At 33.3% G+C, this 18,319-nt stretch overlaps 1 protein-coding gene across 44 annotated transcripts in view; it reads left to right on the top strand.

The window, feature by feature from the left end:
- Positions 1 to 18,319, top strand: part of PTPRD (protein tyrosine phosphatase receptor type D) — a 2,329,646-nt gene that overhangs the window by 1,062,259 nt on the left and 1,249,068 nt on the right. For all 44 annotated transcript variants that reach the window (XM_017949398.3, XM_017949394.3, XM_017949399.3 and 41 more), the window contains one exon: positions 13,602 to 13,651. The gene's annotated coding sequence lies outside the window, so the exon portion shown is untranslated. The remainder of the gene's footprint in view (positions 1 to 13,601; positions 13,652 to 18,319) is intronic.

Raw genomic sequence — 18,319 nt, 5'->3', positions numbered from 1 at the left:
AAATAGAAAATGTAACCCAGTAAAAGCAAACATTGCCATGAATAAAGGAACTGAATGAACTGAAATCAACAGGTCATTTATGAAGACGCTTTATTTTTTCTCCCTTCTGTCTTCCAATTCTGCTCTGTGGGTTAATCCTTATTGCTGCCTATGGTTAAAATCTTTGCAGGTCCCATAGCTTCACTGGGACTGTTTTTTCTATTATTGATACATGATATTTTATAAATTTTGGGGTACAGCTGAATGTTTGTTACATGTATGTAATGTGTTATGATCAAGTCAGGATATTTGAGATATCCATCATCTTGAGTGTTATTTCTATGTGTTGGTATCATTTCAAGTCCTCTTTTCTATTACTTTGTAGTATACAAAATACTTTTGCTAGATATAGTCACTTTAGCCTGCTAACCAACACTAAAAGTTATTTCTTCCTTCTAATTATATGTTTTTACCTATTAATCAACCTTTCTTTATCCTCCCATTCCAACCACCAACCCATCCCAGTGTCTACTATTTACCATTCTATTCTGTATGAGATCAATTTGTTTAGCTCTCACATATGAATAAGAACATGCAGTATTTGTCTTTCTATGACTAGATTATTTCAATTTAATGACCTCCAGTTCCATCCAGATCCCCAGAGCAGCAACATCGACATCACCTGGGAACTTGGTTTAGAAATGCTAATTTTGGATCCCACTTCCCAGCTAGGGAATTACTGAGACCCCCAGCCTTTCTGATGCACTCTAAAGTTTGAGAAGCATCATAATACCTTATACTTAGATAGAAGGAAGCAAACTGGTCTTTGTTTGGGCCGCCATCGGGAATCAGTTACCATAGAGGACACTTCAATTAAATTACCCATTAATAATTCTAACAGCATATAAATCTGTGTTATTAGCAAGCCCGTCTCCTGTCTAAATCTATGTCCATGGGCAAGTAATTTAATTGTTCTGTGCCTAAGTTAATTTGTCTATAAAATAAATATAATAGAAGTGCCTACCACTTAGAGTTGTTAGGAGGATTTCATAGATTAGTGCATTAAAAACCCTAAAACACATGTAATGTGTACATGTGTTTGTTTATATCATTATTATCTCTAATATATTATTATTAACAATTATAATTATTATTGAGGCCTTCATAAGCAACTTGCTAGATGTAATACAACTGAAATGGTAGAAGCCTGAAGTTTATTCCAGCTTTATTTTCCTCTAAAATAATTTTTTTGTCTCCCCTCTTTACAACAATTGTATTAGCACAACACATTTTGTTACCTATATACACATACATTTCCTCCTCTCATATTTTTCAACATTGCTTTGATAGACTGGCTTCCTTAGTTCAACATCACAGAATAGAGTGATGCCTTATGCTCTCCGGTATCTGAAATGATACTTAGGAACATAGATGTTCAATAAATGATTGCTAATTGATGAAGAATAAGATCATGATCAATTACTTCTTCAAACACTGATAAAATGGAATAAATGTGATATACTAATAAAATAAGAGATTGTAGAAATCATATTAAAGTGATATATATCTTCCCCCCCCCCCCCATTTTTGACAGTCATATCTCAGAGTAGCCTAAGTCTGTACACAGGGCTGAAAATTTAGATGTTCTCTGACTAAATCTCTTTCATTTATCAATGTCCAGCCTATTTAGCACAAACAGTAGAGAAACATGTGAGTATTTATGGGTTCTTCTATTTTAAAAATGGCATTTAATTTATTCAACTAAAGATGTTTCACCTCATAGAATCATAGGAAATAATGTTGTGCCTTGAGATTAACTAAATTATCCTGAGTATAGTTTGCATGGTTTTCATATTCAGCAAGTGACAACTTAGAAGAAACAATAATTTTCAGTGAAAATATTTTTATTACTAAAAAATGCCTGGTACATAAAACTCAACTGCTATATAAGATTATAAGAATTATAATCTTACTGTGTACTTATGACTACATAATCATTCCCATTGTGACAATTATACTAGATTTTCTTTTTCTATTAGCAAGTATTCATTAAACCAATATATTCTCAAACATTATACTCTTCTTTGGTTATAGAAGGATGAGACGATCTGATCTCAAAAACCAAACAACGTGGCATACAACAAAACTACTGGCTGAGTTGAGGGATGGCCCTGTGACTGGAAGGGGAAAAAGAAATATGAGAGATGAGAGACTGAATATACAAATGGATAACAGCCAGAACATATGTGATAAAATTCTGACCTACCACCTCCACAGCATCTAGCCCAGGAAACCAAACCACAGCCTCTGCAATTGGTTCAGAATGGCAAGGACTTTGGGAATATTTTTAGGTCACTGACTACCAACTTCCTTAATTTTTACCCACTGCTTCCAACTCAGAACCAACCAGAGAAAGCCAAATATACTTCCCAAAGCAATTACATAGGTTGCTCTACTTCTAGTTAGCCTGCTTCCAGTTTCTCCTTGTTAATTTTTCTCCAACCAGAATGCACTTCAAGCTTTCCCTTTTTATTCACTGTTAGGTTTTCCTGCTCCCCTACCTACCTTTGAGTCTCTGGCAAATGCAAATGATGCATGGCTGACTCCCTTGCTACCGCCAACTGCAAATAAATAGTACCTACTTATTCACATCTGGATTGTCTTTCTTCATTTTCATGAAGACAACAGAGGTAGAATTGTTGGGCTTGAAAACAGATTGGATGAAGGGAAGAAAATAAAGGGAAGAATCGGTAATGACTAGCCTTTTAGGTTTATGTGAATGACAAGTTAGAAGTGTCACTAACAGAAAGAAAAATCCAAGGAACAAAGTGGGTTTTAGCAGAAAGATGATACATTTTGTTTGGACATTTGAATTCGAAGTAATTGTGCAATATATAGGTAGAAATATCTAACAAGAAGTTTGGAAAGTAGCACCTAGACCAGAAATACATTCAGGTCTAGAAATACTAATTTGGAAAGTTAAGATGTAATTTGAAGATGAAATTTGTAAAGATGAAGATTGCAACCAAGTGTCTAAGTGCAAGTTCATATAGGAATAAGTAGAAAGAGGACAGGATCAGAAAATATATTCATACCTTGATTGTTGCATTCACTCAAACATTCCTGAGTACAGCTTTGCCCGTAGGCATTGTGTCTACCACTGAGATAAACATGCTGTAAGACTGTCTGCATTCAAACTACTGGGAAGAAGAGAAAAATAAAGGCAAAGACAATAAGGTGTAATCATGAGAACATAAAAACATAATGAAACAAAAATGATAATAATCCAAAACTAGAAGGCAGTTTTGTAATTCCTGGAAAAAGAGAATTTCATGAAGGAAGAAGAGGTTAACTTCTGTGTGCTGGAAATGTTCCAGGGTGATGATGACTTTAAAAGGAACATGGAATTTGATGTTTTGGCATGATTGTGGATGTTCAACAAAGGGCATCATTAGAGTTTTTTGGGTGAAAAAAATGTTTCAAATCATAAGAAGTGTAGAGCATCCACACACAAAGAAAATAAAAGATAGCTTGAAGACTCAGGACGGTTGAGGGCAAAGTTCTCCAGGAGAGATAAGCCTTGACATTACAGGTTGAAAATAAAGTGGAGAATGAGAAACTTGTTGTCATTAGAAAAAGCATAAAGGGTGCACAGTAATTCAGGACTGAAAAGAGGGGATGAAAGCAAAAATGTGAGGAGGAGAGAGATCCTTTCTTGGAAGTAAAGTAATAGAAGAAGAGTGAATGAAGATGCACATGGATTTTTGAAGTGTAGAATAACAAAGTTGTTCTCATGAATAACTTTCATCCTCTTAATATGTGAAGAAGTCATGTCATAGCAGGAGAGAGAAGCAGGTACAAAATGGGAGAGAGTTGGAGATATTTTACTTTAGTGGATACAGCATTAGGAATATAATGGTTAGGTAATTGTAGAGAAATAATAGTGATGGTGAAACATGAGCAACATATAGGTCTAGTTGTGTGGTAGCATAGTAAATAATAATAATAATAGTAATGGTGATGAAATAAAGTGTTTTAATGTAGTAGCTTTCTTTTCCAAAAATTAAAAGGTTGAGTGGGTTTATGAAGCATCCTCTAAATGAGATGGGGTAGATTTGAGTGAGGGGAGATTAAGGGGAGACAGAGGTTGCAGGGCAATTCATATACATGAACTACTTTTGAGATAAAGAAACCGTGGCTTAGGAAGCTTTACATAGCTTGCTAGCATCACTAAAATGAAGCTTCCAATGCATGTTTCTGGGATGGGGACTGAGATTCTGTATTTCTAACAAGACGGAACTATCAGAATCTCTAGTTCAACAAAATCCAGGTGATTTGTATGTGCATTTAATTTTGAGAGGTACCGCTGTGTACTTAGCTTCTGCCTCTGAGTTGGCAATTGGCAAGAAAGTATGGTAAGGATGAAGGAAGAAGAGAATACAGGATACTTTCGGGACTTGATTAAAGTAGCCAACCATGGCAAGTAAGATAGAAAGGGACCAGTGGCACCCAAATGCTGCTGTATTTTTTCAGAATAGGGAGAGATAAAGATCCGCTAGTCATAATGGCAACTATAAGACTGAGTCTCCAACCTTATCTGAGCTAGTGCAGCAGCTGAAGTAAAATGAAAATGAATGTTGCCATAGTTACCATGAATTTACATAAAGGCTATACCAATCTTGTGAACTTTCACACGGACTTACAGATTTTTCAATATTACTATCTCCAGAAATGAAAGAATCATTATATTATGCTGGGAGTTACAATTTATAATTTTAATGTCTTCTTAAATGCATAGTTATCTATATAACAAGGCAACTTTATGATGACCATTATTATTTCTTTAAGTTTTACCAATTAGTGTGGCTCATTATCAACTGAGGAAAATTATGACAATGTCACTCATAAAAAAGAATTCAGAGGACATTTTTGGAATGCATCTATTTATAGTTTGAGGTTATTATTGTCAAGTTTTTCAATACAATATCAAACATTTTAATAAGATCTTAGTGTTCTGAATAATTTAGAGAGGCATTTTTCTTAGTAATGCCCAAGAGTCAAAATATTAAACATAAGGATGTATAAATTTTCAGTTAAGAGACATAAATTCCCACTTGTTAAATGGATTGTTTAATGTTATTTTATATATCATTGATACCCAAAATATTTGTAATCATTTTCATTGTATACCTTTTGAATAAGTGTGAAACTTTGTTTAGAGGTTTTGACATTTTGGATTTTTTGAGCATAATTTAAGAACAGATATTCATTCAGTGAGAAGGATATCAAAGGCACCACGACCAACAGGCTAAAATACAAATTCCAGTCTATATTATTTACTGGCAACATTTTCCATATTTTTTTTTAATCACACATTTTGTTACGTAGTAACAAGTAATCTTTCAAGTGACTTTCAATTGTATAATGAAATTCCAACAAACGCCCTGGGAGGTTAATGGTTTTTCTTGGTGTTAATTCATGAATAGCCTTTTTCTTCTTTACAGTAGGTTTTAGACAGTGGAAGACAGAGATTATAGTTTTTCCTCATTTTATTCATCCTAATATATAATAACATGTTAATGCATTATAGCAGGTTCAGAAATTCAGACAAATCTGAGCCCCCAGAAGAATATACCACACAAATATCTTTTTAAAATATAAAATACGCTTTAATTGTTTAAGAGATAAACTAATAGAGTAATGTAAGGAACTTTTAAAAATAACAGCTTTGTTGAGATATAATTTCATCAACCCAAAAGTAATTCTTTACCCATTAGCAGTCATTCCCCATTCCTCCCACCCTTTATTCTCTAATAAACTTTAATCTGCTTTCTATTTCCAAGAATTTATCTCTCAAATTCAAGAAATAATTCATCCAAGTCTGAGATGACATACCATGTTGTAATTTGATCTGGGTTCCTCCTATTTTAATTGCTCTACTTGGGAGTCTGAGAAACAAAGAAGCTGGTGTGGCCTCTTATGATACAAAATGATTGCTGGAGCTCCGGGCATTAATTCTGCATTCTAACCAGAAATTGTAATTAGGGAAGGAGGGACAAAGATGAACATGCCTCTTAACATTCACTGACACTGGTTAGACTTTGCTTACCCAACGTCCATGTGTGTGCTTTTGCCAGAACTTAATCTTATGGCATTGAGACTAAGGATCATTGTCTTATTCCAAGTGGTCATGAACCTAGCAAAAAATAAGTAAACTAAGATGGATGTTGAGGGATAACTAAAAGTTTCTTCCATAGTGTTAAACCCACTCAAACTTATACAAAACTTCTCAAGCTAGATTTTGGAATACCTAAAGAAAAATTCTGGAAGAGATTATAGAATGCAGTTGTGCAATGTCTAGTAGCTTTTGAAGTGGCAATAAAACACACAATTATTAAACATTAGTAACCAGAACACTGAATCTATTATTGTTTTTGTCTCATTTGTCACTTTAACCTCACATTATAGTATAGTAGTGGCTGGTAAATAATTGTTTAGTAAATATTTGTGGAATAAATGTATGAATTACTTAACTAGCATTATATACCATTTTACACAATAGATTTACATACATTATTCATAGGATACTTTGCTAGTCTCACCACTTGCCAGTCATTCCAACTTTTCCAGGGTTTAAGATCTTTTTTTGTAAGAAATGAGTTAGGCATTGATTAAGACATTGAGAAGATTTGGATAAGGTAAACTCTAACACCTAAACATGGTATTTTTTCCCTAAGGGTCTATCTAGTTATTATTTCTTTATTGCAGCACTTAGATGGTCATTGATTATTTATTGAGACTTAATAATATGCAAGGTTTTACTGAAACAGTCTACATATTTTCCCAAATGCGTTGCCTACAATTATAATAGGAATTGTGTTTCTGAGATGATAAGCTTCACAGTCTTGAAAGAAGTGAGAGTTCAAAGTTGTTATTTTTAAAGCATTATTTGCATTTTTCTAAATGGATAGAAGGCTATCTGGTTTTGCAAGAAAGTGTTTCTGATAACCTATGCCAAAATCATTCTTATATTACCTATAATTTACATATTTTGTAACAGTCTTATGTATTCTAAAATTTTTTGGCAGAAAATTCTAGAATTTGGCATGTATGATAAATAATGCATAGTTTCTATTTAGCATTTAATCAGCTCGGTACTGTGGGGCTGTCACTATCTAAAATTAATTATAATTTATTAGAGTTGTAAGACTAGAAGCTTTTTAATCTATTTACTATTCTTATCGATCTATAAAAAATTGAGAATATAGTTATATATATCTGCTTTATGAAGATACAATTTTAGATTTATTTCTAAATTGACTAAACTGCAAGCCCCCAATTTCTTTCACATATCCTCCCCTTTAAAATAATCTGATCAACACAGTGAACACACAGCCCACAGAATGGAAGATAATATTTGACAACTACACATCTGACAGGGACAGTTTATCCAGAATTTACAATGAACTCAAACAACTTAATAACAACAACAAAACAAAGCCCATTAAAAAGTAGGCTAAGGGCTGGACGCGGTGGCTCATGCCTGTAATCCCAGCACTTTGGGAGGCCGAAGCGGGTGGATCACATGAGGTCGGGAGTTCGAGACCAGACTGGCCAATGTGCTGAAACCCCATCTCTACTAAAAATACAAAAATTAGCCAGGCATGGTGATAAGCTCCTGTAATTTCAGCTTCTTAGGAGGCTGAGGCAGGAGAATTGCTTGAATCATGGAGGCGGAGGTTGCAGTGAGTTGAGATCATGCCACTGCACTCTAGCCTGGGTGACAGAGTGAAACTGTCTCAAAAAAAAAAAAAAGAGTAAAAAAGTAGGCTAAGGACATGAATAGGCACCATTCAAAAGAAAACATACAAATGGCCAACAAACACATGAAAAATGCTCATCAATACTAATCATCAGAAAAGTGCAAGTTAAAACTACAATGTCGTATCTTACATCAATCAGAATGGCTATTAACAAAGAGACAAAAAAATGTTGGCAATGACACAGCGAAAAGGGAAGACTTATACACTGTTGGTGGGAATGTAAATTAGCACAACCACTATGGAAAACAGTATGGAGATTTCTCAAAGAACTAAACATAGAACCACACTTTGATCCAGCAATTCCACTACTTGATATATACCCAAAGGAAAGGAAATCATTGTACCAAAAAGATGCCTGCACTCATATGTTTGTTGCAGCTCCATTCACAATAGCTAAGATGTGGAATAAACTGTCTATCAACAAATGATTGAATAAAGAAAATGTAATACACACAGACATACACACAATAGTATGGAGCACTATTCAGCCATAAAACAGATGAAACATGTCTTTGAAGAAACATGGATGGAACTGGAGGTCATTATCTTAAGTGAACCAAGCCAGACACAGAAGAAAAAATACTGCATATTCTCGCTTATAAGTGGGAGCTAAATCATATGTTTATATGTACTTAGAGCTTGGGTTGATAGACAATGGAAACTCACAGGGTGAGGGGTTGGGAGGGAGATGAATGATGTCAAATTACTTAATGGGTACAATGAATATTATTCTGGTAATGGACATACTAAAAGCCCTGACTTCACCACTATGTGATATATACATACAACAAAATTACACTTATACCCCACAAATTTATACAAACAAAAGAATCTGTATCTCTAAGCTACATCTAACTGAAGAGTAGGAGAATTTGTGCTTAAAACTCAACTGTAACTGAACATACAGGGAGGGGAACAACACTTACTGGGGCCTGTCAGGGGAGATGTGGAGGTGGCAGGGAAGGATTAGGTAAAAGAGATCATACATGCTGGACTTAATACCTAGGTGATGATTTGATAGGTGCAGCAAACCACCATGGCACACGTTTAACCATGTGACAAGCCTACACATCCTGTACATATACCCCAGATCTTAAAAAAATAAATAATTATTTTAAAAAACTCAACTGTATTACTTACTAGCTCTCTGTCCTTGGATATATTTGTTTGCCTTTCTACTTAGTGTTCTTATTTATACAACATAGATGCTCATAATGCCTGGTAGGATTGCTATGGAGATTAAGTGAGATGAACTTAAAGACTTTGACACACTTCTTGGCACTTAGTATGTGTTCAATAAATGTTAACATAGTTATTAATAAGGACCAGCCCCCTAAGATGCTATTAGACTCATAATAAATGTATAATTACTTGACTCCTAAAACTGAAAAGAATAAATGAATATATGTGCATTGAAATAGCACTTGTAAGAATACCATACAATGATCAACTATCATATAGAGATGTAATGGCTAGGAGCATAGGCTCTGAAGTCAGGCTCCCTGGGTTAAAGAACAACATACTTATAGCTCAGTTTTATCTATAAAGTAGAAATATAATTGTGATAATTAAATGAATTAATACATAAAAATACTGAGACCAGGATCTTACATACATTATATGTTTGGTAAATGTTATCTACTAACATTATCCTATCCTGGTATGTAACTTAACTGGGATTCCGAATTTAATTAACTTCAGGTTCAATTTTGACTTTACAACATATTGATAGTAAGTCTTTTTGTAGTTTATTCAGGCAACTGTTAGCTTTCAATCTCCTCTGTGAAAATGTGGAAAATACTTTCTAATACATGAAACTTTTCTGAGCCTCAATTGAGGATACATGAGATAAAATGTAGAAATCCTATTATAGTACTATTTATTGCTGATTAAATATTATTTTCCTAAACCCAACAAACTGACTTTAAAATTATTCCCAATCATTTTGAAGTATTTATAATTATTTAAAATTATTATTGGAAATGCTTTTCTAATTTTTAGGTTTCCAAATAATTTTTATTCAATTTCCACTCCCTCCCCCAAATTTTTGGACTCCCGGCAAAATTAAGTCAAGAGGAAGTAATGTATTCTAATTCTTTTTAATGAGGAAGAAATCACCATCTAAGATGCAAATTTCATGAATTTCTCCAAACACTACATCATAGATCCAATACATCCATTCATTAAAAGCATTTATCTACAGAAATATTAAAATAATACCAAAAATTGTACTCAAAAATATAACTTTTCAAGATTTCTGTAGTAATTTGACAGTCGTTCAAACATAACTCTGAAGAATTTCTTATTCAGCATGGTAGGTTTAGGATACCAGAATTATAAAATTATCAATAATTTCTTTTGTGGTTTGCTTACTTCACTTAACATCAGTGCTTTCTGAATGGTTGTTCCTCAAATAACTAGTATAAATGAGAGAAGTATATCTGATCCTTTTTTTTTTTTTTTTTTTTGAGATGAAGTCTTACTGTGTCACCCAGGCTGGAGGGCAATATTGCGATCTCAGCTCACTGCAACCTCTGCCTCCTGGGTTCAAGCTATTCTCTGGCCTCAGCCTCCCAAGTACCTGGGACTACAGGTGTGCACTACCATACCCAGCTAATTTTTGTATGTTTAGTAGAGAAGGGGTTTCACCATGTTGGCCAGCTGGTCTCGAACTCCTAACCTCAGGTGATCCACCCGCCTCAGCCTTCCAAAGTGTTGGGATTACTGGCATGAGCCACCGTGCCCGGCCTGATCCAATTCATTTAGCTGGAATCTTATGTGAAATAAAATTTCTTAAAATTTATCAAGGATAAAACTCCAACCTAGTGGCAATGTCACTGACAGTTTAATAACTGGCCCTTCATCACAAATCTCTCCTCTAAAAATAGTTATTTATGCACATCATGTTAAACTCTTTCCTTTTTATTTATTTTTATTTTTTTGAGACAAAGTCCCACTTTGTCCCCCAGGCTGGATGCAGTGGCACGATCTTGGCTCACTGCAGCCTCAATTTCCAGGGTTCAAGCAATCCTTCTTTCTAAGCCCCCCAAATGTCTGGGAGTACAAGCACACACCACCACCCCTGGCTAATTTTTGTGTTTTTTGTAGAGATGGAATTTCTCCATGTTGCCCAGGCTGGTCTCAAACTCGTAGGCTCAAGCAATCTGCCTGCCTCAGCCTCCCAAAATGCTAGGGTTATAGACATGAGCCACCATGCCCAGCCAACGCTTTCCTTTTTAAATGTATCTTTGCCTGAGTCAAGCTCCACATATCACTGAAAATGGTAAATTAAATTTGGAATAAACTGTGTTTCTGCTTTGACCTTCTTGTATGCCTAAAATTACCTCTCTGGATTGGATTTGTCCTTGGAAGACCAACTAGTCAAATACTTTGAATATCATTTCTGGAATCCCTGAACTTAAATATGAGCCATGACTTACAATCTACATACACAATATATCTGATCAGCATAACAATGTCAGTAATACGAACAAGGATGTCTTTTGGATTTATTGTTAATGTCGAAATATTCACTTTCAAATATAGATAAACATTCTAGATAGAACAAAAGGACATAAATCTTTTTAAGGGCTTTTTATGTTGAAATTCCATTATTCTGTTAAAAGTGTCAATCTGATATTACAAATATGCAACACAGTGCCTGCAGGAGTAATCTAGCATCTGATCGTGTTAACAGAAATTATAGTTTCTGTGCTATAATGTTAAAACCTTAAAGTTTGACTTTAAACTTTTAATAATAAAATAGTAATAACAATTAAAACTTTTAATTTGTGTATCCAAGAAGTTTATTATACAATGGTAATATTTAGCGTCAGCCAAATGTTAACTCTAATACTCAACCTTTTAACATTTAATCAAAATTTAATTTGCTGCACCTCTAAATAAAAAGGTAGGGCAAGAAAAGTCATTCTAATTCATTGATTGACTTTTTAAAGTACGAGCATTTCAAATCACACTAGATTCTTTGGAGAGGATTCTCCTTTCACAAATGTCAATAAGGACTAGATCTCCTGAAATCATCTCTGTCCTTGCTCCTGGAGGGTCAATGAAAGCAGAAAGTCATACTGAATGAATGAGCCTGGGAGATCTACTAGAAGAATTGTAGTGTACTCCTTTGCACCTCTTTGATAGTGATATTTTGTTTTCCTCTAACATTTCATCAAAAAGAGAAACATTTTATATCACCTCTCAAGTGGTTCATTTTACTATCAGATTCACTTTCACGTATGATAATCCCTCCTAACAATGAAGTATTATTCCTTCATCAAATAAATGAAGTTATATAAACTATTTTCTTCAATTATGGTAGAAACCAGTTGAAACAGTTTAATATATAAACACCTGAGAAAAACACATTCTCCCTAAATAGTACCAACAATTAAAGAATTGACATAAAAGACTCAATCTATTATAGTTTTTCTATTTTAAATTATAGTGCAGTTAGCTAGAGATTACACAGTAGAGCACTTACCTTAGATCTACCAGTCATTCATGAATTTTCCAAAGAGTTTGCAAGTACTACTAATTTCTTCATTGAGGGCAGAGGTTAAATATCTAGTTTTCTTCTATTGTTCATATATGATAATATCCATCAAGCATTAGACGAACTTGATGGCTAATAATGTGTGTTAAGTTACCACTGCATCAAAATGAGAAAACTGGTTACAAAGGGGTCAGTAACTTCCTTCCCTCCCCTTCCCTTCCATCCCCTCCCCTCCCCTCCCCTCCCCTCCCCCCTCTCCTCCCCCCTCTCCTCCCCCCTCTCCTCCCCCGTCTCCTCCCCCCTCTCCTCCCCTTCTTTCCTTCTTTCCTTCTTTCTTTCTTTTTTTTTTTTCTCAGAGTCTTGCTCTATCACCCAGGCTGGAGTGCAGTGGCATGATCTCGGCTCACTGCAACCTCCACCTCCTGGGTTCCAGCGATTCTCCAGCCTCAGTCTCCCAGGTAGCTGGGACTAAAGGTGTGCGCCACCACGCATGGCTAATTTTTGTATTTTTTAGTAGCGATGGGGTTTCACCGTATTGGCCAGGCTAGTCTCGAACTCCTGACCTCGTGATCCACTCTCCTCAGCCTCCCAAAGTGCTGGGATTACAGGCATGAGCCACCACACCTGGCCTCAGTAACTATTACATAAAGTCACACACAATGGTAACTAACTGGCTATTTTAAAGATGATTTAAAGACAATAACTGGCATAATTATTAAATCAAATATCTTAAATAATTTAGGATGTACAGTGAATGATGGAGTACTGTACAGCCTTTAAAATTTTTACATACTTTATAGAATATATCATGGAGAGTTATTTATTAGTAATTAAAATGGATAAAGCAGAGATAAAAAGTAGGATTATGGTATGATAGCCACATCTGTATGTGTACATGTTTGCACATGTGTATGTCAGGATATATGTTATGTCTGACATTGTTAAATGAATGAAACAGAGAAGCTTCTCTAACAAAATACATTAAGCTTGCAAATGTATCCATTACCTATAGTCCTACAAGAAAAAAGTAGACAATAATTGTCTGCTTGTTTGTCATCACTGCATCAAAGGAGCCTAAATTACAATAATTAATCTTAAATCACTGTACTTTGATGTAAGATGAGTAACTGCTAATGCTATTTCAGACAAATACTGTAGTCAAAAATGTTTGTCAAGTGATATGTACACTAATTACTCATATAATAACGTTTCTCATATTGAATTACTAACCCCTTAAGATTCTTTAAATTGAATGCTAGTACTAATAAAGAATGTTTTGGGTTATACTTTTCTAGGTCTCAGGGTGGTGAACGTTTTCTTTGAATTCCAAACCTGTGAGCTTACGGTAAGATTTACCTAATTTTAGAGTTATTTTCATTATCTTTGTTTTAAATCATGTCCAGTTTTTTCAAAATAAAGAAAATTCAAGTAAGTCATTTGATATTTAACCATAAATATTGAAGAAGTTATGTGATATTTTCTATCAAAATTTTTATGTTCTTGGATAGATTATAGTAATACAGTTATTTGATATCGTCTTTAATAGATTTCTATGTAAATTTGAAGGCATAGCCCACAAAGGTAAAGATTGATACCACTGAAAACAGTTCTTTGAACATGAATGACAATTTTTCATAATGAAGTCTATTTGATGGCAATGAGTTATTGAAAGTAAAACTTATTTTATCATCTGTCAAGATGTATCAAAATTGAGTCCCTCCATGTAGCTTGATGGTAGAGCTCCAGGAAGTTGAGAGTAAAGTATGTAACTATGAAAATAAAATGGTAATAAATAACAAGTGATTTATAAGGCAGTTTTTAAGGCATTAATTATTCATTAACTCTTGTGGTTATATGTATTCAATAAGGTTTGTTAAAAATGTGAATCTGGATTACATTAACAATTGATGACTACAGAATATACATAAATATGAGTTTATTTGTGTTATTGTGAGACTGATGAAATTAATTTTCAGTAAGTCAACTTTCAGAGTTTATCTGTTGCTTAATAGTAAACATAATAAAGATTTACCTTATAATAAATATATAAAACCCAGACAATGTGGGCATTTGTATCATACATTTTATACTTGGGGGAAATGACATCCTTGGAAGCACAAAGGTAGTTGATTAACACTCCTGTTTATTTGGGCATATGGCATTATTGCAATATATCTTGAAAAAGATGTTTTAAAATGATTGTAGATAACAACCCATCTCTAGGAACTATAAGACATTCTTTTTCATTACTGTTTAAAGAAACACTCAACATAATATAGGATTATTTAAAACAAGTATCATATAGGAGGAAAGTAAAATTCCTCTGCCTTACCAGGAGTACTATGCTGATAATGGGAGAAATTTAGAGGAATTATTTAGATGCACTTAGAGTAATAATTTTATCTCCAAGTACTTATTTTTAAGTTTCAAATTATACTTCACAAATATACGTGAATGAACTTTTAAAATAATTTCAATTTATAATAAGAAACAAAAATATTTTTAAAAATTACTATTATCTCCAGTGTTTTAATTATCTTATATACACACAGAAAATTACTCATATCTTAAGTGCACAGTCTTACTGAATTGTTACAAAATGAATACACCCATATAACCAATACTAACATCAGTTTTTTTTAAAAAAAAAGAACATTAGAGTACTTTGAAGTCCTGTTATACTCTTTCTAGTCACTAAATCTACAGAGCATAAGCAATATCTTCACTTCTAGAAGTAGGGTTTGCCTCCTTTTTCTATATTCTATAAATGAAGTCATACAGTAGGTACTGCTTTATTTCTTTTGCCCAACATTATGTTTCTAAAATTGCGTGCAGTGTTAAATTCCTCATTTTCATTGCTGTGTAGTATTCAACTGTGTGGATAGACCAAATTATTAACCCTTTCTAATACTGATAGGCACTTAAGTAGCATCCAGACTTTGGCTTTTATCAATAGTGTTGATTTGGATATCAGGAACATGTGTTTTTGGAGAACACATGTACATATTTTATTGTGTACATCAGATATGCACATGTTCTGCTTCAGTACATATTGACAATTCATCAAGTGTCTATCAGTTTTAGGAGCAGGATATGAGAGTTGAGATATTCCCTATAGTCACTGACACTGGGGTTTTTCAGTTTGGGTATGTGAATCGGGGTATTATAATTGGAATACCTTGAAGTTTATGTTATTAAACACTTCTATTTGCTCTTATTTCTCATGTGGCTACATTATTGTTGAAATGTCCTAAAACTTTTGCCTTTTCTTTCCTTACTGGATTATCTGCCCTTTTCTATTGGGTTGTGTTTATACATACACTGAGATAGATATATATAAATATATATTTATTAAATAAAATAAATAAATATATATTTATTAAATATTTATTAAATAAAATGAATATATATATGTTATACATTTATATAATAAATATATAAAATATTTAATATAAATATATTATATATATATATATAAAAATACTACACAGCAATGAAAATGAGCAATTTAACACTGCACGCAATTTTACAAACATAATGTTGGGCAAAAGAAACAAAGCAGTACCTACTGTATGATTTCATTTATAGAATATAGAAAAAGGAGGCAAACCCTACTTCTAGAAGTGAAGATATTGCTTATGCTCTGTAGGTTTAGTGACTAGAAAGAGTATAACAGGACTTCAAAGTACTCTAATGTTCTTTTTTAAAAAACCATATATATATGTATATGTATATACTTATATACATATATGTATGTGTGTGTGTATATATATGTCATTGTATATTTCCAATAGGGGATTTAAAACTACCAGTTAATAAATCAGCATTATGCCTTTCTTAAAATTCAGAATCAATTCTGCAAATGTGTAGTTGCCACAGATTGCATTGCCCTTTTATGTATGGTTTTTGAATTGCATGTGTTTTTCCTCATTAAGTAATAATCCTGATTTAAATATATTCTTAGACTAACATTCTTACATTCTTAAATGCATTCTCAAAACTAACCATAGCCAATTATGAAAGTGTCAAGAATTATGGGTTTGAAAATCTGTCATGATAGAAGTATTTTCACAACATAGTGTGAGAAACACCAGAAATAATGGCTTTATTTTTTCCTTCTGGAGAGTTAGTTGTGAAATATTTACCAGAACACCACTGAATATTTGCACTCTGTATTCAACTCTTTGGTGGATTTTCTCATTACTCTCTGGATGATATAGTTTGATGAACAGAAGTTCCTAATTTTGATTTATTTCTGTTTATTAGTTTTTTTTTCCTTTTCCTTCTATGATCAAAGTTTTTTATGTTCTATTTAAGATATTTTTGCCTTGTCTGTTCTTACTAAGATATTATGGTTTCTCTAAATTCTTATTGTATAAACTTTTACAGTAAATGGACCCCAGGTGTTACATTGCTCTATGTTTATTACCTTATGCATTTAAGATAAATAGATTTGGATTAGAATAGTAATTGCTCTGTATATGTTTTAATGTTTTATTATAAAATTCATACATAAATATGAAGACATTGGTATGTAGTTATTTAATAATTTAATGCATCTATTAAAATAAGCAATATGGGCCGGGCGCGGTGGCTCAAGCCTGTAATCCCAGCACTTTGGGAGGCTGAGACGGGTGGATCACGAAGTCAGGAGATGGAGACCATCCTGGCTAACCCGGTGAAACCCCGTCTCTACTAAAAAATACAAAAAAATAGCCGGGCGCGGTGGCAAGCGCCTGTAGTCCCAGCTATTCGGGAGGCTGAGGCAGGAGAATGGCGTAAACCCGGGAGGCGGAGCTTGCAGTGAGCTGAGATCCGACCACTGCACTCCAGCCTGGGCGACAGAGAGAGACTCCGCCTCAAAAAAAAATAAAAATAAAAATAAAAATAAATAAGCAATATGTAGTATTTTGTTAAGTCAATATATATATTTATGAATTGCCCATTATAAGTTTTATGCACCACAGTTAGTTATGTGGCCACAATTTTGAAATAAAAATTCAGCACTATAACAAAATTATTTGACTTTAAGCCTAAATGACTTATTTATTTCCATAAGATATTATTAAGTGAACCAAAAGTATGCAATATGAATGTTCTACAGGATCATTAAAATATCAGAATACTAGGCTAACCTTTAAGCATTTAAATGTAATCATTGTTAAAATATATTTATTGTTTCTAAAATATTATGTCTAGTAAGTTATATAAGTATATAACAGCCATAATAAGTACAGCCTTAAGTATTAACTAAAGAATACTATTATATGCACTTCATTAAGATTTTATTTAATACTTGTCTTGTGAGAGATATATATATAGAAAGAAGAGAGACATATATATCTTTTGTTTGTTTGTTTGTTTTAAATTTTTCACCAAAAACACAACAGTGCATCACATACTTGTTTTGTGCCTGATAGAAAGGACGGTATAAAAATCAGGATTATTTATTTTTAAAAATTTTGCATCAGTTATGCAAACATGCATGTGTTTGCCACAGGTTGCAGTATACATGTTCTTAGAATTGCATGTGTTTTTCCTCGTGAAGTAACAATCTTAATTTAAATACATTCTTAGAATGTATATTTTTCATCTCTGGGTGCTTAGTCTAAGCCATGTCATCATTTAAGAGTAACTCATAATGTAATACAATGGAAGTAGAACAGCAAAGTAGATAATATCTTATTTTAATAATGAGCTAGTGTGTTTCAAGTCTTCATAATATTGAAACAATGTGATGAGGAAATGTTGGGGTTTATAGATTAAAATTCTTGAAACTAAAGATGGAATTTTTTTAATCCATATATTTGGATATTTGAAGAGCTTGGGATTTGCTTCAGAAGATTTTGTTTGTTTTCTTTTTCTTTCTGCTTTCTCACCTGTTTTAGATAGCCAAAGATGATGAAATATTGAGTACAATAATCAAGAGCTAATTAGATGTTTCTCCACTTTTTCTAAATTACCAATCTCTGTGTCATAATGAAATCAAGGAGAACAAAGGTAAAACACAAAA

This window comes from Papio anubis, chromosome 13 (genome assembly GCF_008728515.1).
Source record: "Papio anubis isolate 15944 chromosome 13, Panubis1.0, whole genome shotgun sequence".
NCBI lineage: Eukaryota > Metazoa > Chordata > Mammalia > Primates > Cercopithecidae > Papio > Papio anubis.
This window is presented reverse-complemented; position numbering and strand designations above follow the sequence as displayed.